The 26,061-nt window shown below is 36.3% G+C and overlaps 1 protein-coding gene across 1 annotated transcript in view; it reads left to right on the forward strand.

Annotated features, from left to right (window-relative positions):
• Positions 1–26,061, forward strand: part of INPP4B (inositol polyphosphate-4-phosphatase type II B) — a 563,351-nt gene that overhangs the window by 242,338 nt on the left and 294,952 nt on the right. Inside the window, exon 3 of the mRNA XM_081093135.1 lies at positions 18,858–18,922. The gene's annotated coding sequence lies outside the window, so the exon portion shown is untranslated. The remainder of the gene's footprint in view (positions 1–18,857; positions 18,923–26,061) is intronic.

Consider the following 26,061-nt stretch of genomic DNA (forward strand, 5'->3'; position numbering starts at 1 on the left):
CTAAAACAAACGAAGGTCTCATCTTATTCATTATAGATTAATTTTACTCTAATTATATGCCTTTAAATATTCTTTAATACAGATACCCTTTGTTCGTCCTCTTTTTGTTTGCTGTTTACGTTTGTACTTCTGTCTCTCCAAAGAGTAGCCATGAGTCTACATTGTTACAATTTTTGTTATAAATATCAATCTTAAAGTGATATTTCACATCATCACAATAAATATTTCACATCATTACATCATATACCTAATGGACTGAAGCAGGTATGTGAATAACTCAAAAGGATGATCAATCCAGTCACACACTATGTTTGGCATAGTTGAATTAAAACATAAGTCACAGAATCTGTGGGAATATATTTACTGTAAATTTAACAGTTGATATCTTTATTACATAAAAGATTTATATAAAACAATAGAAAATACAATATTCTGATAAAGATGTGACAATGGGTCTTAGAAGAAAATACAATACATTAAAATATACTTTTCATAATATACTTTTAATATTTTACATAAAAAAATATAGAGAATATGCCCTGGCCGGGTTGTTCAGTGGATTGCAACATCATCCCATAAACCAAAAGGTTGTGGGTTTGATTTCCAGTCAGGACATAGGCCTAAGTTTCAGGTTCCATCCCCAGTAAGGCACATACAGGAGGCAATTGATCAATGTTTCTTCTCTCTCTGTCTCTGTCTCTCTCTATATATCCTTTCATCTCTCTCTAAAATCAATAAACATATCCTCAGGTGAGGATAAAAAAAATAGAGAGAACTTTATATTAAGAAAAATAAAAATGGAAACTCTCATATGCTAATAGTGGAAATATAAGTGGGAACTACCACTTTGGAAAATCTATTTGGCAATAGCTACTACAGATAAACACATATGTAACCCATGACCCAGTGCTACCATGTACCTCTAATGAACATATATTTATACATTCATGAAAAGTTTTGTTTTTTGTTTTTTTACAAAAAGTCTTCAAACTTTTCAAAGCGGCACTATTCATTATGGCTGGAAAGGAGAAATTCCTCAAATACTCCTTAACAGTAGAAAGCGTAAATACATTTTGGTGTGATCATGCGATGGAATCTCTACAGCAAGAGAAAACATGCAAGGATGTGGATGAATATCTAAAAAGAAAAATATTGTGCAAGGTTAGCCAGACAAAAATAAAGAATATCTAGGGTGTCCCAAAAAATGTATGTATACTTTAACAGCTGATAGCTCAATTTTGAAAATTAAATGTATTTTAATAAACAATTCCTTTATAATTATTCAAAGTGTGTGTATACATTTTTTGGGACACCCCCCCCCCCCTCTCAAATCAATGAATATATACTTGGGTGAGGATTTAAAAACAATAATTAATCAAATAAATAAACCCCTAGCACAGCTGATCAAGAAAAGGGGAAGTATAAATGACCAATATTGGATTTGAAAGAGAGGATGATAGTATATATCCCAAAGTTATTAAGAGAAATATAAGTGAATATTATGAAAAATTAACCACTTTTAGATCAATAAATTCTGCAATTTAGATGAAATGGAACATTTCCTTTAAAATCACAAAATAAAAGATATGCACAGTCTTGTATATAGTAGACAAATTAAGTTTGTAATTAAAAATCTTCCCATAGTAAAAACTCCAGGCCAATGTGGCATCACTGATAAGTACTATTATAAATTTAAAGAGCAAAAAATTCCAATTCTTATGCAGACTTTCATAAAATATAAGGAGACTGAACACTTTCAATCAACTTAACAAAGACATCATGATTTTAAAATTAAAGACATTAGAAGAAAATAAATTCCATTATTCCCCATGAACGGAGATGAGAAACCTTAATAAAATATTGGCAAAACAATTCCATTATATATAAAAAGGATAATTTATTATGAGAATTTGGAGTTTATCCCAGGAATACAAGATTGTAAGATTCAAGAATTAATTTTATATTATACCAAATTAGTAGAAGAAAGGAAGATACTATATGATCAATTCAAATGCTTATTAAATATTCATGATAAAAACTCTACAGCAAACATCATTTTTAATGGCAAAATTCTGACTATTTTCCAGCTAAGACATGGAACAAACAAATTATTCAACATTGTACTGGAGGTCCTAGTCAAACCAAAAACACAAGAAAAATATATAAAAGTCATAACAATTCAAAGGAATAATTAAAACTGTCTTAGTTCACAGAAGACATACGTATGTAGGAAATCTTGACAAATCTAAAATGCAACTACTAGAAATAAGTGAATATGGAAAGGTCATAGTACACAAGACCAATTTTACACAAATATGTTTATATATACATGCAGAAACAATTAGAAAATTCATTTTATATACATTATTTGTAAGAGCACCCCCAGACAGAAAATACTACAGGAGATTTAACAAATTCTGTGCAAGACTTCTACAATGAAAATTATAAGATTTTGCTTAGAGACTTTAAAGAAGGTTTTTAATCCATGTTAATGGCTTCAATAACTCAGTTTTATTAAGATGTCAATTCTTGCCCATCCGGCATAGCTCAGTGATTGAGCTTTGACCTATGAGCCAGGAGGTCATGGTTCAATTTCCGGTCAGGGCACATGCCAGGATTGTGGGCTCCATCCCCAGTGGGGGGCATGCTGAGGCAGCTTATCAATGATTCTCTCTCATCATTGATGTTTCTATCTCTCTATCCCTCTCCCTTCCTCTCTGAAATTAATTTAAAAATGTCAATTATCCCAAAATTGATTTAAAAATTTAATGCAGTCCAATCAAAATCCCAGCAAACTATATTTTGGATGGGAGTAGAAATTGACAAGCTAATACTAAAATTATATGAAAATGCACCAAAGTTACTGTTATGCTATTCCAATCCATACAGTGTGGTAGTGGCATACATAAAGATGAATGGGTTAATGGACCAAAATACTGTCCAGAAATAGACCTACGTATAATGGTCATTTGGTTTTTGATATGGGCACCGAGGCATCCCTTGAGGAAATTCTTTGCAATAAATGTTGCTGAAACTGTATAAATCTGTGTCACAAAATGAACATCAGCTCTTGCTCTCACTAGATGAACTATATTCCAGGTTGTAAGTGCTAAAATATAAACCTTCTAAAAGCCAACAAAGTAGACTATTCTTATGAACTTGTGTAGGAAATGATTTCTAATATATGGTAAGAAAGCACAAACCATAAAAAGGAAGACTGATAATTAAAGTTTATAAATATGTAAAACTTCTATTTGAAAAATAGCATTAGGGAAACAAAAGAGCAAGCCACACACAGGAAGAAAATATTCCTAACAAAATGTATTCCAAAAAATATATTTAACAAAAGAATGTATCCAGATTATAAACACTGCTATCACACAATAAGGAAAAGGTAAACTTCCCAATTAAAATTGGGAAAAGAATTAGAATAGTCTCAAAGGAACATGTCAAAAATGAATGATAAAGTTTATAAGTTTTCAGGAGAAGGCAAATTAAAGCCACAATTGTCAGTACATGTGGACTAACTCTATTAAGACGTATAACCCCAAATGTTGGTGAGAATGTGAAGCCAATGGGATTCTCAGGCTTTGCTGGTGTGAGTCGGAAATTACCCTCTGTGTGGTCATGTAGGAGCCAGGAGCCTTGCCCTGGTGGCTCTGCACTCCTTGGTGTCTTCCTCAGGCAGCTAGTGGGGAGGGAGGGAGAACATGAGAGATATCAGAATCCAGGTCTGCAATATGTCCATGAAGCCTGTATCTACACTCCATCAACCAGATCTCAGTCATGTGGCTGCACTTAATTACACCAAAGGCTTGGGATTCCTGCTAGTCTAGGTGTGGGCCTCGGACAGTGATGGCGAACCTTTTGAGCGCGGCGTGTCAGCATTTTGAAAAACCCTAACTTAACTCTGGTGCCGTGTCACATATGGAAATTTTTTTATATTTGCAACCATAGTAAAACAAAGATTTATATTTTTGATATTTATTTCATATATTTAAATGCCATTTAACAAAGAAAAATCAACCAAAAAAATGAGTTCGCTTGTCACCTCTGACACGGGTGTCATAGGTTCGCCATCACTTGCCTAGGAGCAAAGGGCAAAGGGTAAAGGGTTTGGTGAATGTCTAATATTTAGCCATATTCACATGGCTATTTAGTTGTGAAAGGATATAGGAGGCAATTTGTATAACACTAGTTTAAGAGTTTAATTGTTTGTTCCAGTAGTAAAAGCGTGTTACTTTAGACAAGAAATTTAAAATACAGGGATTAAGAGCATGGATTTAGAATTAGATGGATTTATTCAAATCCCAATTTCTCAGCCTAGTTGAGCTTCTAATTGAACCAGTTCACACAGTGGACATTATGAAATAGGCAGCTATTGATACATTTACTCGTTCTTAGAGATTGTCTTCACTTTTGTAAAATAGAAATCATGACACCTGCTTTTATGCACTCTAGCATTGTTCTGAAGGTCAAATGAGATGTTATCTCTCAACGATGCTATGAAAAAGAAATTATTTTCTTCCTTAGCCAACAAGGGAGTATTGATCTGTATGATGTTTACATTAAACATAGCACAGAGCCCTTTTTGAATATTATTATTTACTTTTTTTTTGTAACTCAGAGATAGACTACAGTCTGAAATGTAAATACATGTGTTTTTCTTTTCTTTTCTTTTTTTAATGAGAAAATTTCCACTCCAGTGATGTGTTCCTAAAAACATTTAAATGAAGATTGGGACTAGGCCTGGACTCTGATTGCTTTGTTCTCTTCTCTCAGCCTTTTGGCCCGAGATCAAAGTCTCTTCTACCAAAGTAACTTGATATCTCCCTAGTGTCAAGTTAAAAAACATATCCATGCATGCCTTCTCTGAAAGCTATTTCCAGCCCCAGAAAGGAGCACACTAATCTCCTGAAATCCCATGCAGAGCCAGGGCTCTCAGATGAGTAGTCCCGTATCTCTGCTTTATGCCTCAAGTGACACATCTACATTGATGGCATAGATATTTTAAAAAGAGAAATCATTATTAATTAACAATTAAATAAAAGACTCCCAATTGCAACTGTTTTTATGTCTGAATAAAGACCTTTTTTTTTTCCCTGAGGAATTCCTTAATCTACAGATGTTTTCTTTTTAACACCTTAAGCGCCCAACCTGTTTTGTCTTCTGGAGGGAAAGTATAGTGTCAATCACTGGTGACTGACAGGGTGCTTAATGTGTTAAAGAAATTAGATATCAGCTCTTGTTTAAATTGTTTTTTCTCCCCTAAATATTCTGGAATTTAATTGCTGATGTGTTCAGACCCTTCTAATTCTAATGTTTGATTGGCATTGGATTCCTTAAGGTATGGTTATTGGAATTTGTAGCTTTTAACCCTAAAGAGAGGCTATATCTGAGGTTTCCATTAATAACTGCCTATGGCTTAGTTTTCAATAAATTTGACCAATTCTTGTCAGATGTATGTATATTTCCGGAATGTATTTCTAATTGGTGTTAATAAAATGCTGGCGATCGCATTTCCTTAAAGCGTATTTCTTTGCCTTAATACATTGAAATTTGTTGAGCAAATCTATATTAAGTTTGTAAGTTATATCGATTTTTAAGTTGCTCATTTTTATGTTGATGCTATTCTTCAGCTTCTGTTTTTAAGTTAGCAGAATTTTCGTTTTTAATTTGACTGCATATGACAGCCTTCATACGCCATTCCCCTGATGGCTTTAGGCGCTGTTCTCTGCATCTTCTTAAGTTACAGTGTTAAGAACAGCAATGATGTTCTAGGGCAGGAAACATTTTCTGATATTTGTACAGTAACCCTCTCATGATGCACCACATTTTCTCGTTCTAATAAACTGTTCCTTGTTCCCAAGCAGCAGTCTCAGTTCATTTTCAGACCCCATCCTAGTCCTTTCTAACTAATTTACAACCCCAGATTATTTGGGTAGGTTGCCTTTTCCATATCACATTTTCCTTTAATCTCCAAGTGGCAATAATCTCGAGGCCTTATTCTATATGATGATAAGAAACCCAATACTTTTTTAGATTCTCTAGTGAGTGCTCTTGAATCCCTCAGATCTGTTCTGGTTGCTGCTCATCTATCACTTTAGACCAGGTGTCTCTCCCACTGCCTCTAATCATATAATTGTATCAACCCTGTTTTAGCTTCTTGCTTTCCAGTTCGATGCAAAATATATCCACAGCCTCTACATTAGTCCATAAAAGGACATGATCTCGATTTCACAAACCTGGCTGGGACCTCTGGAAACTATGACGCAAAAGGGAAAATCTAAAAGTGAGTCATTAGTAATATCCACTCACAGAGAGTTCTTATTGACCTTTGCTCTAGGAACCTAAAGAATGGCCATGAGAAGGAGGTATTCTGCAAAGTGGTAGAGATTAATCTGGCTCACAAAACCATTCTTACCCTCTCACATTTTCTGGAGTGTTCAGCATGGTGTCTGACCATAATGACACCCAACAAATGGAGGCTGCTTTCCTGGCCTGCGCACTGTGATTAGGTGCTTTGAATAATCTAGCTACCTCTATTGTCATTGACCTGTGGAATGGAAGCAAAAGCATAGCATGAGTTCAGTCGTTATTATTGGTTCCTGTCATTATGACCATTTTTAGTTTTCTCTTCTTAGAGGTTATTATACTCCTCCAAACAAGAGTTCTCCTTTTACAGGACCCTCATTTCTGGGGACAATGTAGAAAAGAAGGCAAAAATTAAATTTACATCATAATTTCTGCTCATACTAAAGTAATCTTTTATGTCCTCAAATAAAATGTTACTTTATTCATTTATTGAGCATATTATCTCTGTGCCAGTCATTTTACCAAGTGCTGGAAATGAAATGAAGATCAAAAGATGAGTGTAGTCTCTTCCCTTATGAAGCATAGAATTTGCAATCTAGTGGGAATTGTACTTTATTCATTAATGAATAGCACAAATTAAGATATGCTGTTTCACAAAGGAGAAGATATAGATGCTGTGAAAGCAAATAATGCAAGATTGGACCAATGTAAGAAGGTCAGGAAAGGCTTTCATCTCAGTACAAAGCACTTTTATATGACTTATGCCTCTGGCCTTCATACAACTAATACACACATAGCTTGTCTATATGCCTAAAAGTATCACTCAAGTAGTCTCTCTCAGAACAAATAGAGTTCACCACAAAGACAGATTCTACCTTTTACTTCTGATGCCATTAAATGATCAGAAATATTGGTGTTAACATTCTGAGGAAGGAGGGGGTGGTCAATAAATTATTATTTTTTTTCCCCTCCATGTTTTGGAAGGAAGTGATTAGTAGGCACCGAAATCCAACACATGGAGCTCTAAATAACAGCTGTATTACTGATAAAATATTGATTGTTATATGGCATACTTGATGTCAGATTGAGCTTTCAATATTTCACTATGGAATTAAACTTGGCCACCCAATCAGATAGAGCTGGACAAATGCAGGCTTCCTGCATGGGACAGAGCCCACTATTATAGGCTTACCACAAGGTGGGAAGCAGAAAAGAATGCACAATGTCTTCTAATTTAAAACAGAGTGAGAAGCTCAAGTGAGTGGGGAGGGAGGAGAAAGGCAGGAGTGCCATTCTAGTGTGATTCTATTAGAAATAAGAGCCCTGAGGGATGGAAGCCCCTTGCACCTCAGCCATGTTCTTTTTAATACTCGTAATCTTTAACAACCAGCCTGTGGCTCACCAGAGTTGAGCCTGGCCCCTATGAAAGAAGACACTGTTGGGGTATAGGAAGTCCTGCTCTTTACTTACAAAGTTAAGAAAGATACTGCTCCTTTGTTAAGCTGGTGGGGAATTTAATTTTACTTGTAAAGCTGCATTGTCCAATATAGTAGCCATTAGCCACAAGTGGCTATTTAAGTTCAAATTAACTAAAGTCAAATTAATAAAATCCAGTTCCTGAGTAACACTAGGCACATTTCAAGTGCTCATAGCTTGATGTAACTGGTAGATGTACCCTAGGAAAGAACAGATTAGAACATATCTGCACCTTCCAGAACCATCTATTGGACAGCAGTACTCTAAAAGGACATTGAATTAGGTTAGAATAGTGTATTAATGGATTCCAGAACCTTACTGTGCCCTAAGCTAAAAATATACTCAGTTTTTTTATTTTTTCATGCCTAGCTACATGTTCAATATATTTTATCAAAGTTGTGAAATTGTAACATATGACAACTTAAAGATGCTCTAATAATATGTAATTAGTTTTTTTTAAATGCTATAAAACCACTAACAAAGGAGAAATAATATATGAAGTTAAACCCAAATAAGTTAAACTTTGAAATTTCTCTTCCTTCCATTTCTCATTCTGTTCAGTCTCAGCTCGGAGGGTCCACTCAGAAGCTTGGGTAGAATTGGCTTCCTTAGTGGTTGTGGCAGTCAGTCTAGTGATGACCATATGTTCTAACAATTATTTTTCTGGTTTCCTTTTTCAATTTTTCAGGCCTTAAGTATTTTCCATCTCTTTAGGGAAAATAGAAATATTTTCTTTTGCATCATGTTTTCTAAAGGAGAATGATCCAACTCTAATGTTCATTCCCCATACTGATCCCTCGCATTTTGGAGGAAGGCTCAGATGAAGATTAAATCATTTAACTGCTTCTTAAATTGGCTCTTTTTGTTCTCTGCTTCACGTAGCACAGGTACAGTTTGCTGCATCTGAGTATCTTCTTGCTTTTTGATTTTGGTCCAGGCATGTGATTTTCTAACACACTCTTCTGAGTGGCTCTTAGAGTGAGACATATTAAGTCATCTATTTCTGGATATACCGAAAGCATCTAGTAGTCATACAAATGTTATTTATCATCACCTCTCAGAATGGGATAGCATTATCTCAGCGGTATTTTGTCATCTGATTAGAGAAATCTAACGCAGGCCCAGATGAGCTGTATCATCCTCCTGCTTGGATTTTCTTTAGTGTGTCTCCTCTAAATTTTTCCTTCTTTGGAGTCATAGTTCACAAAGCTCTTGACGTGTTCCATTAGGGTGCTGGTGTGCTGGCAAACTGGATCTCTCGAGGGGAAAAGAAAAAGGAAAAGAAAAGAAAACAAGAGGTCCTGATTTTTCAAGTTTGCCCATTTTTCAGGTGTAAATACTCTCACTGCGGCTGATTTCATGCTACTAACGGATGTCACACCGTGCAGATTTGGCAGAGACGGGGGTCTCATGGGCTGGATGAGCTTCTCCAGCATAAAACACGGGTCCCGGGACTGCAACACCAGACTTCCTGTCACCTACAATGATGGAGCCACATTGAAACAGACACAATGGCATTCTTAGTTCTTGACACCGATTTTTGTGTCATTGTTGCTCAAATATAACTCCAGTTTCTGAAATTTCTTTCTAGAGCCATCTAGATATTCAAGGTGTGGTTTCCCTGTTGCTCACATTATGAACTCTACAAAGGCTTATATCTCAAAACCTGCCTAGATCTATCTCCATTAGGGGAAGTTATTCTGGTCTGTTCTTTTTATTTTATTTTATTTTTTTATATTTTACCACAGTTTTTATTATTAATTTTAAAATCTATTCTTAGTTCTTGACCTTCTTCTTTTGGCCTCAGTGCTTAGGGCCTCAATCAGCCTTTCTAATCTAGAAACAATTAAAGCAAGAATGATAATGAGACAGTGTTTTTAGGCATAGGCCTTGATCATAATACATTATCAAAAATGCTAACTTTTGTGGTTAGATTATTATATACTTACTTTATTCTGCACGTCTAATCTACCATCTTGGGGTGAATATGTGGTGTCTCCTAAAATCTTTTATTTTGAAAAAGCAGCCTGTCAGATGTAGTCTCTCCTTTTTTCCAGAACTCTAACTCCTAAGCATTCTCTTTGAAGGGCCATAATCACCAGTTCACTGAGTCTCCTTTCCTTTGATATATTGAAAAAAAAAAAAGTGCTTTTATCTGCTTTGACATTCCTTGAAAGATAGTCTTATAAGTTGTTTTGGTAAAAAACAAAACAAAAAAAACCACCACTTTGTTTCCTAGATAAGGTTGATCTGGAGGCTATGTTGAAGGTTTCCTTGTCATCCTCACTCTGCCTGTCTTTCCAGGTTTTGAAAGATGATTTGTAACACGCGACAGTGTGTGGCATTTGACTGGTACAGTTTACTGCTTGTTCATGAAACCATTTGAAAGAGCAAAATTTCACAGCTATATTAGCTCAAAATTGATAGAGCTGGTTGAAGTTTGAACAAGGAACACTGTGTACTTTTCCCTGACAATAACATCGTTATTTCCCTGTATTAGCCATGCCTATGGTTCTCATCCACAGCATGCATTTTTCCTGGGCTCGTAGGAGGGGTTTGGTAAGCAATCACCAGAATTCTTGTAGGCTATTGACTTTCTCTACTTTAATTTAACAAGATTTCCCAACTAGTACCTACACATTGCTGCCATATGTCTCTTTCTGTAATATTTAACGATTTCTTGTGTTTCCTCACCCTCATGAGGGTACTAAAGGTAATGCTATTGTGAAGATTATGACTTTGCGGCTCCTCGCAGTCATCTCTTTCATGACCACACCGAATGGAATAGATGTTCCCTTCTTGAGCAGTTTTAACTACTTGTTCTAAGAAATGGATCTCAGTTCTTTCAAAAACTTCCAGTGCTATATCATATGCCTGTCAGTTTATGTGCGGGTAATTAAAACTACTGAGCTCATTGTGTTGTCTGAAATGTAGTTTTTAATAGTTTTACCTGAGAGTCAGCAGATTTAGTCTTGCGTTTTTCCAAAAGCTAATGAAACCAACTCAATAGGAGCTTTTACAAAATGCAGAAGACCCCAGTTATACTGACTGAGACTCTTGAGTCCCCAAGGAATTCTAGTATGCAGAATGTTTAAAAACAACTATGGTTACTTTTTCAGACATTTACTCAATAACATTTTACCTTTTACTATAGAAAAAGATGTATGGTAGTATAAAAACAAAAAACACACCAATAGATTCATGTAGTGATATACAATAAATAACTATATAACAAGCCACAATAACATAAATAATATGGGAATGCCAAGGTGAAACAATATTCTTCCTGGCATGTAGAAGAAATTTTCAGAAGCTCAGAACAAGAGTCATTTCGGAATCACTGAGGCAAATGTATGTAGAGAACTATCAAAGGAGACTGAAAAGGGGCAGATCATAAAATGTCCTGAAGGTCAGCCTGAGGAGTATTTTGATCTTTTATTATGAGTGTAAAAATAACACCCCTAGAAATTCCCTTTCTTTTACTACTTTGACCCTAAAGATATTTCTGATGCTTCTGATCCAGGATTACATTTTTCCTGGACCCCTGTTGGCTGTCCTCCCTGAAGTACTTGCAGCTTGTAATCACCACATTCTTCTGATGATCCTCTTGTCTTCACCTATTTCTGCTGCCAGCTTTACCAAAACCCTTAATTCCAAATCATTTTACCTACTTCATTCTTTAGGCATCTGGGATTTGTATAGACAAATGTATATACTCTGCCTCGTACTCAGTAACTCTCACAATCTTTTTTAAAGAAATAGTTTTATTGATTTCAGAGAGGAAGGGAGAGGGAGAGAGAGATAGAAACATCTATCGTGAGAGAGAATATAGTACTGGAAGTGCTAGCCATAGTGATCAGACAAGATGAAGAAATAAAAGGCATCCAAATTGGAAAAGAAGAAGTAAAACTGGCCTTATTTGCAGATGACATGATACTATACATAGAAATCCCCCAAAAACTCCATCAAAAAACTACTATTCCTAATAAATGAATTCAACAATGAAGCAGGATACAAAATTAACACCCAGAAATCTATGGCCTTTATATACACCAATAATGAACCTACAGAAAGAGAAATGAAAAAAAAAAAAATTCCATTTACCATTGCACCAAAAAAGTAAGATACCTAGGAATAAACTTAACTAAGGAGGTAAAAGACTTGTACTTGGAAAACTATAAGACATTGAAAAAAGAGATAGAGGAAGACATAAACAGATGGAAGAACATACCATGTTCATGGATTGGTAGAATCAGCATCATTAAAATGTCCATACTACCCAAAGCAATCTATAGATTCAACACAATCCCCATTAAAATACCAATGGCATACTTCAAAGATCTAGAATAAACTCTCCAAAAATCCATCTAGAATAAAAAAAGAACCCCAAATAGCCACAGCAACCTGAGAAAGAAGAACAAAGTTGGAGGGATCACAATACCAGATATCAAGCTATATTACCAAGCGACAGTTCTTAAAACTGCCTGGTACTGGTATAAGAACAGACATATAGGCCAATGGAACATATAGAGAACCCAGAAATGGACCCAAGCCATTATGCTCAATTAATATTTGACAAAGGAGGCAAGAGCATACAATGGAATCAAGACAGTCTTTAATAAATGGTGTTGGGAAATTTGGTCAGATACATGGAAAAAATGAAACTAGATCACCAACTTACACCATACACCAAAACAAACTCAAAATGGCTAAAGGACTTAAATGTAAGACAGGAAACCATAAAAATTCTACAAGACTCTATAGGCAGCACAATAGCAGACATACATCGTAGCAAAATCTTTACAGACACAGCTCTTAGGGCAATGGAGACTAAGGAGAAAAATAAACAAATGGGACTACATCAAAATAAAAAGCTTCTGCACAGCAAAAGAAACCATCAACAAAACAATAAGAAAGCCCACTGAATTGAGAATATATTTTCCAATACTATTTCAGATAAGGGTTTAATCTCCAAAATTTACAGAGAGCTCATACAGCTTAACAAAAAGAAGATAAATGATCCAATCAAAAATGGGCAAACAACTTAAATAGACACTTTCTGAAAGAGGACATACAGAAGGCCAAGAGACATATGAAAACATGCTCAAAGTGGCTAATCATCCGAGAGATGCAAATCAAAAGGACAATGAGGTACCATCTCACACCTGTCAGAATGTCTATCATCAACAAATCAACAAATGACAAGTGCTGGTGAGGATGTGGAGAAAAAGGTACCCTCCTGCACTGCTGGTGGGAATGCAGACTGGTGCAGCCACAGTGGAAGACAGTATGGACTTTCCTCTAAAAGTTAAAAATGGAACTCCCATTTGACCCAGTAATCCCACTTCTAGGACTATATCCCAAGAAACCAGAAACACCAATTAGAAAGGATATATGCACCCCTATGTTCATAGCAGCACAATTTACAATAGCTAAGATTTGGAAACAGCCCAAGTACCCATCAGCAGATGAGTGGATTAAAGAACTGTGGTACATCTACACATGGAATAATACACCACTATAAAAAAGAAGGACCTTTTACTATTTGCAATAGCATGGATGGAACTGAGTGCATTACGCTAAGCGAAATAAGCCAGTTGAGAAAGAATAAAGAAAGAAAGTATCACATGATCTCACTCATGTGGGATATAATGATCAACATAAACTGATGAACAAAAATTGATCCAGAGACAAATGGCAGGGGATGGGGTCGTGGGGTGGGGTGTTAGAGATCAACCAAAGGACTTGCATGCATGCACATTAGTATAACCAATGGACACAGACACTGGGTGGTGGGGGCTTGCCCTCAGTGGTGGGAGTGGCTAGAGGGCTTCAAGAGGGGGAAAAGAAGACATATTTAAAACTTTAGACAATACAAAATAATAAAAATAAAATAAAAATAATGTAGATGTTTATTGATTTCAGAGAGGAAGGGAGAGGGAGAGAGAGATAGAAACATCAATGTTGAGAGAGAATCATTGATTGGCTGCCTCCTGTCCACATCCCCCATTGGGGATGAAGCCCACAACCCCGGCATGTGCTCTGACCGGGAATGGAACTGTGACCTCCTGGTTCATCTATTGATGCTCAACCACCGGGCCACAATCTTTATCTATAGAGGACTGTGATGGAGATGGCCAGCTGTCTATCAGAGATCCTGGCTCCTTTCCAAGGTGAAGATCATGTGACACATTCAGACCTGCTCCATAAAGTGCTCCCATATGATTCTCATTCTCTTCTCTTTCAATCTCCTTGCTGGATGTCCATATTTAGGTTGCCCTCAAGATAGTGGGGTCTCTCTCAGCCTGGGTTCCTGGATGATTTCATAATGTAGAACTCCTTCTCTCCCCCTTCAGTCAAAAATTGGATCAATTAATTAATTAATTAATTAAGTGACTGAGATTTCATAATTATTGCAAAAGCTATTATTACCACAACTTATACAAGAACCTAGTATGTTTTGAAATCAGAGGAAAGGACTTTCAGTTAATGTAGACACAGGTTTTGTCATCACTTATGTCTATGGAATATTTCTGTATTTTTTTTTTGGATGATCAGAACTCTTATCTGTGAGTGTAGAACATATAGGTCTATTGGTTTCTAAGAACAGAAAAAATGCAGACTTCATGGCAATCAAGGGCTAACTAATGATGGTGTACTTTTGATTTGAATCACACTTAATATTTCTCTTGTTCATTGGTTAAAGCCAAATCTTATATACAAGTGACATGATATTGCTCAATAGTTTTATTTTAATTTTACTTTCTTTGTATACCTATTGACATAGGGATTGAATTCTTTATTAGAAATCAAGTCATCAAAAATGTTGAGTCTATATTATTCCTAAAGGGATAGAGGGATCTGAATATTATAGATTACATGGAATTTAATAGCAGAATCAAGACTTAGAATACTTAGAATCAGTATTTCTATATTCCCAGTTTTGTACAATGTCCACTGTTCCATTTTGGCTAGCTTCTTCAGGAAAAACAAAGAAGTAGGAGAGTTTTCCTTCTAACACATTAACATTTACATTTTGCATTGAGATCCAAATTTCATTTAAAACTATGGACCAGTGCAATTTTGTTTTCCTTTGATGGGAGTCAAAGAAATGATGAGTTTGTGATCTGAAGAGAAAGAAGATACAGTGCCTCTGATTTAGCAATTCACATTTCTGCGTTGGAGCAACAGGTTACCCAGGGAAATAACAGACGGATGCAGAATCAAAGTAACAAGTGTGTGGAATAGATATAAAGATATTTTGAATTGGGTTGCTATGCAATGATTCCAAGGCACTGATATGGGATATCTAAAATGGGAGCATGAAGAATACTCAGATGTTGCAAATACAGGGGGGGGAAAGAAAGTTTCAGAAATAGGTAATTGGACTTAGTATTAAAGAATAACTTTCTAGCAGTCAAAGCTATGAAGAGATAGAATATCTCATTTTCTTCCTAAGATAGTGAGCTACTGAGCTCAGTATTGCTGAATGTGACAATTTGGTCAGGATATGAGGTATAGATGATTCAAATGACAGATAGGTAATTGATCACAATGATCTTTGCAGTCCCCTTCTGGCTTGAGATTCTGAGATATGTATGTAAACTGTCATTTAATGCTATAAATTGGTGGTGACATTCACCAGTCAGATTTTCTTAACGTCTCATCTTCCCTTTGGTAAGTAATACTTGCTTTTTTTAAAGTATTGGAGAAATTTGAAAAAGTTTTAAAAATAAAAATTTCACTGTAGTTTCGCCATCTGTATCATCAGTGTTCATAGCTACAAACAGAATAGACTCAAGCTGGTTGAAAGAGAAAAGGAATTAATCTAAAAACATTAAGTTGGGCCAACTTTTCTATCAGGCACAGTAGACAAAATGCCAATGACCTGCGATGCTTTTATGGGCCCATGAAAATATTTTCATTTCTTTTAAGATCTGAAGAAAAAAATATTGGGTTGAAAAATTTTATTACATAGTATTATTATATCTATCTTTATATAAATTCAGTTATAAACTCTAATTATATGCACGTGTGTGTGTGTGTGTGTGTGTGTGTGTGTGTGTGTGTGATGGAGAAAAGGGCTGCTAAAGGCAAAAGTGCATAGAATCCGTTAAAGTCTTAATGACCAGAAGCTCAGACTTGGAGGCAACCCACCCACTGGCTCAGGAGCTCCAAGTGTAACCACACGCATGTGAGCACCACTCCAGGATGCACACCCAGTTACTGATGCTGGCACAGGTGCCACCGCCCACACTGCTGATGCGGGCCTGATGGTCCATACTGTGCCTCCAATGCCTCTGGGAGCTAGCAAAGATGTCAGATTTTGGAATGGATTGTCAGAGAGATTCTGAGAAGCACGTGCTTTTGAATTGAAGCCTTGTACAACATTATCTTATCAGAAAAGTCCAGGTCTTACACGTCCACCCAAACATTCTCAACACATACCCCTTTAGGACAACTTAGGCTCTTTATGTGTAATGAAGACTGAGAAGTCAATTTCTGGCATCCATCCTAGTGATGTGTAAACTTGTAAGGTGGGATATTTTCCAAACGTAGGGGATATGTCCCAAAGACTCCAAAAAGCTAAAAATCTACCACACAAAAACTACTGCCTACGCATTGATATATTAGTAGCTAGAGACTCTAGAGACTATCTGAATTGAATAGGTTTTGTTTCTGTTTAATAGTTTAAATATCAGCTATAGCTGTAATTCCTGAATGCTTATTATATGACAGGTACTATTAACACTTTGAATCATCTAATTTGATTTTTAATGAAAATAGCATTTTAATATAGGTAATATTGTCACTATCCATTTTATAAATGAGGAAACTGAGGCTTAAGAAGACTAAGTAACTTGTTCATGGAGATATAGTTAAGTATTAGTGAAGGTGAGATTTTATGCTGAGTCTTAACCACCATACTATGCCTGTTATAGATCAAATACACAACTTTAAGTCCTGCTTTTCACATTTAACATTTTGGAATAAGCCTTTAAAAATCTGAAATTTAAACTCTTCTTTTTAATGCTGACGTAATATTTCACCAAATTGTTATAACAATATTTTCAAACATTTCTCTATTATATTTAGTCTATTTCTATATTTTTCTATTTTAAGTAATATATTGTATTAATTCTTTATGTATAGAACTTTAAAAAATACATTTAGCATTACTTCCCTAGAATATAATCTCAGAATTTGGCATAGTAATCTTAGATCAAAGGGTATGAAAACATTTTTTGAGAAGACTACCATATTTTTACTTTTATAATGAAGAAATAAGCCCATTAATTCATTGATATATTTAACACATTTATTGCATTCCTCCTATGTCCTAGGTATGGTACCTGTGATGCCATTATGAATATTTGAGTCACTTTCCTAAAGGTTATTATGGTTTAGAGGCTGTTAAACTGAGCTGTGCCTGAAATGAGCACCTTGTGTAAATTATATGTGGTGAGAATGTTTCCAAGATTTTTCTGGGAAAGGGTAGGAATACTTTTAGAGCTCTTAGGAGTTGTAGGAGAGTGACACTCAGAGCAATATCAAAATGGCATCAAACATGAACATTTTTTCTTCTTGACCAATCTGTTAGATGAGATATTTTTAGTCATTGTTTAATGGTCACTTCCTTGAGTACTAATGAAGTTGGACATTTTTCCATATGTCCATTAATAAGTTGTTTCTTCATTAATAAGTTGTGAAGTATCCTTTGTTATTTTGGTACTTATTATTTATATAGGGTAGATTTTTGGTGTATTGCATTTGTAGTAAATAATTGTAATCTGCTTTGGTTTAAACTTTTTTTTTATTTTTTATTAGGTAAGTTTTTTTTTTTTTTTTTTAACATAGTCTAATCTGCCAGGCATTTTCTTTCTAAAATTTTTTTAGAAATTTTAAGCTTCAGAAGTACACTTGACCTCTCCATAAAACACACAAATAGTTACAGGTTTCTTTATTTTTTGTGTTGTATTTTATTTGTATTTAATTCCATAATACATCTGAGAATAAAAGGAGCATAACCCCAGGGGTCAGTGCAGCTGCTCTTTGAGCCTGCCCGTGCTCTCTTTCTCCAGGAGTGTACTTTCACTTTAATTAATCTTACCATCAATGCTTGAACTCTTCCTGTGTGTGTCTCTGAATTCTTTCCTGTGACACCTCAAAGAACCTTCTTCCTCTGGTGACACCCCATGATCCCTTCAGGTTGGGTGATTTCCTGGAAGAGCTCCCAGGATTCGGAAAAGCTGTTATATTTATAGCCATAGTTGTAAATTGCAGCTAAAGGAAACAGATTCAAATCAGCAAATAGAAACACACATGAAGTAAAAATCCAGCTGCAAACTCGTAGGTGTCCTTTCCCAGTGGAGTTACATGGGGATGTACTTAATTCTCCCAGCAACAATAACTGCGAAGATGAATGAAGTGTGGTCATCCAGGGAAGCTGAACTGAGCGTTGGTCTCTAGAGTTTTATTGGGGGTCACTTGTAGTTTTGTTAGGGGTCAGTCACATAAGCTTGCAGGACTGGACGGTTGACCTCAGCTATTCCGACTTCAGACTCCAGCTCCCCCAAGCAAAACACAGGTGCTCACCATAAACATATCTGGTCAAAGTGGGACAGCATAGGCCACAGCCCCAGGCATACAAAACCTCTACCAGGCAGACTATTCCAGAGTTTATCTTCCAGGAGCTGATGACAGGCCTTTCTTTGGAATGTGCAGGGTTTGCCTAACTTGGAACTGCTGAGGTAACCTTGGACTTTCCAGTGGTTATGAGGAATAAGTGAGTTAATCCATGTAACTTAGAACAGTGCTGGCTCATGTAAGCAAATAAATAAGGGTCAGCTATAGCTCCTTCCGGTGGTGTTCTGTGAGCAAATGAAGCGGGTTCATGTGGCATGCAAAGAAGTAGCCCTGTTCCATGGATCTTACGCCGATGATGTAAGTCCTCAAGTTTGGAACGATGGGCATAACCAACATGTTATGTTAGCTAGGGATGCTTTTGTAAGAGAACTTCCCAGTAAAACACTGGCCCTAACATTGTGCCCTTCTGTCCTTCACAGAGCTCTGAAATCAGCAAAGCAAAACCGAAGAGCAGAGCAGTTTGAGGAATACAACAAGAGAGCAGGTACTAATCTTAGTAACTGAAACATAATATTCAGATGGATGAATAATTCAATCTATAGCCCCTGTTACTTAAAAATATATTTTGCAAGTTTGTTGTCTTACAATATGTGTGATTGTGTGTTATGAATGGCTGACCATATTCTAAAGATGGATTGATTTCTATGAATACATTAATCCAGTGGTTCTCAACCTTCCTAATGCACGACCCTTTAATACAGTTCCTCATGTTGTGGTGACCCCCAACCATAAAATTATTTTCGTTTCTACTTCATAACTGTAATTTTGCTACTGTTATGAATCGTAATGTAAATATCTGATATGCAGGATGTATTTTCATTGTTCACGACCCACAGGTTGAGAACCGCTGCATTAATCAATGTATGTCAAGGGTTTTCATTAGGCTAGGCCTAGACATAAATGTAATTATTAGTATTTATTATTAAATCAGCACATATTGATTAAAGGCTTGTTATATGGCAAACAGTCCTCTGTGAGGTATTTGGTGATTTTACAGAACTGACCAATCTGATGGGCCTCATCCTGTCCTGTCCTCTGGTGCTTACAGTGGAGGTGACATGAAATAAACAAGCAGGTATCAGTGTATGAGTGAAAACTGTGATTAATGCTGGAAGGAGAAATAGCAGAGTTCTGTGGGAGAACATATTGGGTGGCAAGGGAGGAGTCTACTGTGGACTGGCTACACACAGAGTATTTTTCTGGAAGATGACATTGATTGATCTAAGAGTTGAAGTATGAGGAAGAGAGTCCCTGACATATGAAACAGCATTGAATAAATAAAATGATTGAAAAAGGGGGAAAGTAGCTGTAGCAAAGTCTCAGAGGTAGAGTGAGACATAGGAGGAAGCTGGGTGGAAAATAGGATGAGAATGAATATGGGAACTGGCCTAGGCCATAGGGTCTTAATGGCCATGGTAAGGGACGAGCTCTGCCTGGCCTCTTTCTGCTCTTGGCATTTCAGTGCAGTGTTCTCTGGTCTTCTCTACTGGTCCCCAGAATATAGATGCTTTTAAATCTATCACCCAACCCCACCCTCTTTCATCTCCTGCTAAAGCATGGTGTAGATGTGTTATTATTCTGCAAAGAGGTTCTCAAATGTGTTCATTCCTCTGGACACTGGTTTCATTATGTGTTCTGCATAAAATGGTTTGGGGTCAAGAAAGTTTGAAAATATCTGAATACTTTAACAGTCTCAGGAGCTTTAGATGCACATTAACATATTAAAGGTTCTGAGAAGTTCTAAAATAAATACGTATATGATATAGGTATACATATGTGTATATGTATGTGTGTGAACCATAATTTTACTTGAGAATTTGCAAAGTTATTGCCAAGGTTAACATTAGGAAATATTTAAAAAGTTTCTTTCTTGGAACTATGTATTTTAAGAAGTTCCTTATAATCCTGAGGCTGGCCTGCTTTAAAGTAATTGACTTATTTTATGGTTCTGCCCATTAAATTATAATAGATAATTTTCTAGAATCTAGATAATTCAAGCCAGAAAAAAAGTCTGTTTGCTTCAATGGTTTAGCTTTTTCAGGCAGAAGATTTTTCATGATGTGAATTATATGGTGAATTGCTTCAAAGTCTAATTATACTTTACATGTGACAATAGAGCCTTAAGTACCAACAGGGAGCACTAGAGTAAGAGCTTACTAAGTAATTTTCAATATCAATATTAGTAATATTTGTTCTCTTAAACAAAGGAAAACCACACAAAAAAACACTGTTTGCATCTCAGCTGCTCTGAATCATTCCTTTCCACTGAGAAGGCAGATTCTTCTTGATTTGTAAAATTCTCATAAGTTAAAAAATAGTTAAAGTGAGCAAAATGACTTGGAATAATGCCTATGTGGCACCTGAGAATGATTTGATTTGATATATAATTCGAAGATTTTGTATTTGCAGCAATAAACGTTTCAAGGCCCAGAGTCTGAGAGTTAACCTATACTTATTTCAGAAGAAAGGTGCTTAGCATCTGTGATGGAAAGGGCATTGACTATTTAAGATCAATTCAGTATCTTTCAATTCAGTTAACTATTATTCAAACATAAGAAAAAAAATCATGAAAAATTCAGTAGGATTTCATAACTTAGGGGGGAAAAAAGCCTGTTTCATCCCCAGAAAGACAAAAGACAGCTGTCCCTTAATTACTGCTCTTGCCATTTGCTTTCTGTTAGAGATGTGTTTCAAATTTGGAATCTAATTAGACATCTTAACTGAAAATAGATTAAAAAAGAAAAACAAGGAAAAAAGAAAAAGAAGACCAACATGGAACATAGAAGTAAGGAGATAAATAGAAATGGTAATATTCCAGCCACATTGGATAATCACCTATGTTCAAATGAGCTGGCCCCTGGGGCCAATGGGCATGAAGTTAAACTTTTACTGTTTCCTCTTTCAGAGGAATTTTCTCAACCAAATGACAAGTCTTTTTAATCTCTATACATTGTAATTTTCAGGGGTCATATTTTGCTCTGTGTAAAAACAGTGGTTTTAAAGTTTTGAGGGCTGAGTAAAGTCCCAGCCCCTTAACTTGTTCCCTATCTGTCCAAATTTTCTCATCGTTCTCCATATCAATAAACCCATCTCTAAAACAGAATTTCTAGATCCCATTTGCAATGTGGTTTCTCTCTTATTTGTCTTTTGACAAGACACACTGACTGTTATGTAGTAGCAGATCTAGATATATTAAGTTCTAGAAAGGAAGAAAAGAAGAAAGTAAAAAGGAAACAAAGCTAAATTTGAGGATATATATTATAATATTTAGCACAGACTGTTGCAAATAGTAAACTTTTAGAGTTTAGTATTTGCAACAGTCTGTGCTTATTGATTCTGTACCCTGGAGGCAAAACCTCAAATCCTGGTACTCAAGCTATTTTTTTCTCGTAGATATTTTGGATTCTCTCTCTAGATTGTCAACCCCACTTAAGGGCATAGCGACATATTAATGAATTACAACACTTCATATGCTGTTAGGCATGATAGTTGCTCAATTAGTACTATATTTGTTTAATTGAATGGAGCTGTGAACTAATAGCGCCAGGAAGTTGGATCTCCCAGCTTGTTCTGTTCCGTGGTTTACAAACTCCCTTCTAACATCTGAAGCAGGAATGATTCCACGTGGCGATAGTGCGCCCACATCCTGCTGCCTCTCCAGCGCACTCTGCTCCCATCACATTAGTTCATTTCCTGTTATTTATGCCTATTCTACAGGGTGGCTTTTTGTCGTGGCCTGCATTGCCTCCATTTTCAGTATTTTTTCCCCTGTTTTTTTTTTTTCATCCCTCTTTCTTTTCCCTCTCTTCTCTCCCTTCCCTTAATCGATCCCCACATTTTTGAAGTACATATCTCTTAAAGTCTGATCAGATATCTCCTCCATGAAGCAGACTGAGGTATCTCCTGAGATTATTATCTTACCCCCTTTGATTTTTTTGTTTTGTTTTCTGTTTTGTTTTCAGGTACTATTCCTGTTCTCCATCTGTGATCCTGACACTGAGCCAGTGAAAGCCCAGCCACCTATATTAATGGCTATTTCCTTCTATCCTCTATCCTCTATCCTCTACTCCATCTTGTTACCTTTATTTAAAACAAAAACAAAAACACCCCGGAAGTGGACATCTGGCACAGTGTGCTGCTTGCTTCCACACTGGTGTCTGGGTTATTGGTGGCATGAGCACCAGGCTGCAGTCACATCAGCTGTCCGAGCCCGGTTGGCTTTCTGAATGTATCCTTGGTTCTGGCTGCTCTGTCTCTCAGAGCCAGAAGCCTGGCTCTGTACCAATGGTGTAGGGTGCTCAATTCCCAGAACACACTGCATCCCTTTCCCTATAACCTTAGGTACACCCCCTGATTTATGATGTGGATGCACAGGTGATGCTGGGCACTGTCTCTCCACAGAGCCTGTTCCACTGCTTCCTTATTCCAAACCCCAAGCCCAAGGGAGCCCCTATTTATCAATGCCTTTAGGCTCAAACTTGAATTTATCAATGAAATCGTAGTAATTTGGATCCTGGCCAGGTGGCTTAGTTTCTCAGCGCATCATCCCATACACCAAAAAGGATGCAGATTTCATTCCTGGTCGGGGCACCTGCCTTGCTTGTGGGTTCAATCCCCAGTTGCGGCACATTCAGTAGGCAGCCAATCAATGTTTCTCTCTCACATTGATGCTTTTCTCTCTCCCTTCCTCTCTCTAAAATTCAATGGAAACATATCCTTGGGTGAAGATTTAAAAAATTTTAGTAATTTGTATTCTTAGCTCCTATAAATTAATATTTCTTTCCCAATTTATTTTTCTTAGTCTTTCATGGAGCAGATTTCTTTTTGCTTCCTTTTATGTCTCTGCATTCCTCTTGATTAATTCACATTAGTCGTTATCAAAGCAGACCAATTGTACCTCTTTTAGGGTACTTCTCCATTAGTCTAGACATGTCTAATAATAGTAAATATTAATATTAATAATGCTAGTTATATCTATTAACAACGTGCTATATCTTCTAATATTTTTGTTTTATGTTTACTATTTAAAACCTACACTGTGAAATTCACACATTTTGATGTACAGTTCTAGAATTTTTGACAAAGGTAAACAGTCATATATTCACTATCACAATCAAAGTCCAGGACAGTTCATCCTCCCAAATTCTTCGATGTTCTACCCCCTTATGGGCAATGTCTGCTGTGCTTCTCCAACCACCAGAGACCACTGATCTGCCCTCTGTTTCTGTAATTCACCTTCTCCGGAATGCCATGTGATTGGATCACACAGGATATACCCTTTGAGTCTGGCTTCTTTGCCTACCCTCGTATGCTGAAGGTTCACATTACGTTCTGAAAATACTTGCATGATTTTAACCCTTTTACATCTGTCAGAATTTTATGGTGTATGTGAAAAAACAAAACAAAAATAAAATAAAAATGAAAAATTAAGGTCTGCTTTCAGGTCAAAACCACAAGAAAAACGGAAAGGAAAATGAAAAACTCACTCTCATGTGGTTTAAAATTTCTCCACGTTTTAGCTCCTCATGATTCTTCTGCTTTTGCTTATTTTTCAAAATCCCCAGGTAGCGTGTGTGTGTGTGTGTGTGTGTGTGTGTGTGTGTGTGTGTGTGTGTTTACTCTTAATCAATGTGGATACAGCATTTAGTTGCTTTGGTCCATGTCTGCTAAAAAATAGAACACCTAAAAACTTCTCATATACCCATTCATTTCTCTTCACAATTAATTAGACAGATATTAGCATCGTCTCCATGTGTGATGAGGAAACCAAGGGGCAGTATGGTTAAGTAAATTGCCCAATGTTCCAGCATAAGTAGAAGAGCCTCGGCTGCCTGGATTCATAATAGGCCTCTTAGCCACTTTGCTATACAACCTCTCTCATGCTAAATTACTGTAATAATAAGTGCTTGTGAGAGGGACTCAGATGTGCATACTAGACTAACGCAGAGTTAAATGATAAAAGAAAGACCCATAACGGCAATAAGAGATTGTCAAACAAATTCACATTTATTAAGTTTCCAGAAAAGGGAACAAAACCTGGTAGAGAAATTCTCAAAGTAGTTCACTAAAAGGAAAAGAGCCAGGGAGTGTTAAGTGCTAAACTTGGTGGGGTGGTGAGAGGTGGGTGTTAAGGGTGGGAGGCAGGCGGGAGAGAAGGGTGTGGGTGTGTGTGTGTTACCTTGGTGGTGCTATTTAATGATTGAAAATGAGTAGTTTGACAATGACAGGATATATATGGAAACATTTTCATTTACAATAGTACATCCCCTATAGTAGATGCTCAGTAGATACATGTCCCATGAATTGATGGTTACGGTATTTCCTTTTCTTACTTCTCCTTATACCTGGGATCAAAACAATCCTAAACGTTGGAGAGCCTCAGCCTGAGATTGAGAAAATGGGAAACAAAGAAAGAAAGTCCACCTGGGTTGTTTTATTCAGTATTTAGGCATAAATTAATAACATACTTTTCACATAAAAGCTGAGTTGAATATCATACTGCCTCAATGGCAATCCTTCTTATACTCCCCATGATCACAGAATGTCAGCTCAGGTTTACAGAGAATATTTGTTAAAACAATCCATGCTTAATTCTCTCTCATCATTGATGTTTCTATCTCTCTCTCCCTTTCCCTTCCTCTCTGAAATCAATAAAAATATATTTTTAAAAAACACAACAAAATAAACAAACAAACAAAAATCCATGCTTTCCTCTAGTTCCATGAGAGGCACAGAGAAATGCTAGATGAGTTTGCAGATGGAACAATGGCTTGGAACTTCACTGCTCAGCCTTATTCTTTTTGTAGATATTGTGCCCAATTCAAATTTAGGAATTGAATTTTTTTATTACTTATTGTTTGTTCTTACACTGTAGTGCAATGTTATTGGATAATATTTTAAGGTAGAATGTGTAAGTGGGTACATATTAGAGGAGTGTAAGGAAACTTCTGGTAGTGAAAAATAAAACTCATAGACCGTATGACTGAGAAAACTTAGCTATGGCATATTATATTCCTTGCAGATAACCTCAGGCACTCTGTGAACTTCTCTGGAGAGCTAAAGTGAAATTAGAATAATCACATATATACATTTATTCTTGCCTGTCATAATAAAAGGCAGAAGATAAAATTTTAATTAAATTCATTATCTGTCTTCCTTTGAAATTTCAAATTTCAAAAGAAAATGAGCAATTAATCATCAGAAACTATAGATAATTTAGTTCCTACTAATTGAACCTGAAATGTATCATCATAAGGAATTCAATCAGTCTGCGAATTAATAGATGATGTCTGTATTAGAAATGCCCCGAGGATATAATCAGCTTCAGTTTCAGTTTTGCTTGAGCACATGGTATTTAACAGGCCTTGGATATGTGGGTGACAGTGTTCTTAAGGTTTTTGAATCTTTGACGTTGCTGAGGCAGCACTTCCTCAGAGCACTCTTATTTAATAAAAGTGAAAAAAATCAACCTTCCACCAAATTAAAACACTCTCTATATGTCCCTGCTTCTCAAGCTAGGCTTGAGACAGGCTGCTTGGAGTCATTGTGTATGGAATACGCCACTGCTAAATGAAATTATCAGAAAAACAACCCTGTTGTCTTAAGTGTAGACAATAAATTCCT

This window comes from Myotis nattereri, assembly GCF_964212035.1.
Source record: "Myotis nattereri genome assembly, chromosome: 5".
NCBI classification, from domain to species: Eukaryota; Metazoa; Chordata; class Mammalia; order Chiroptera; family Vespertilionidae; genus Myotis; species Myotis nattereri.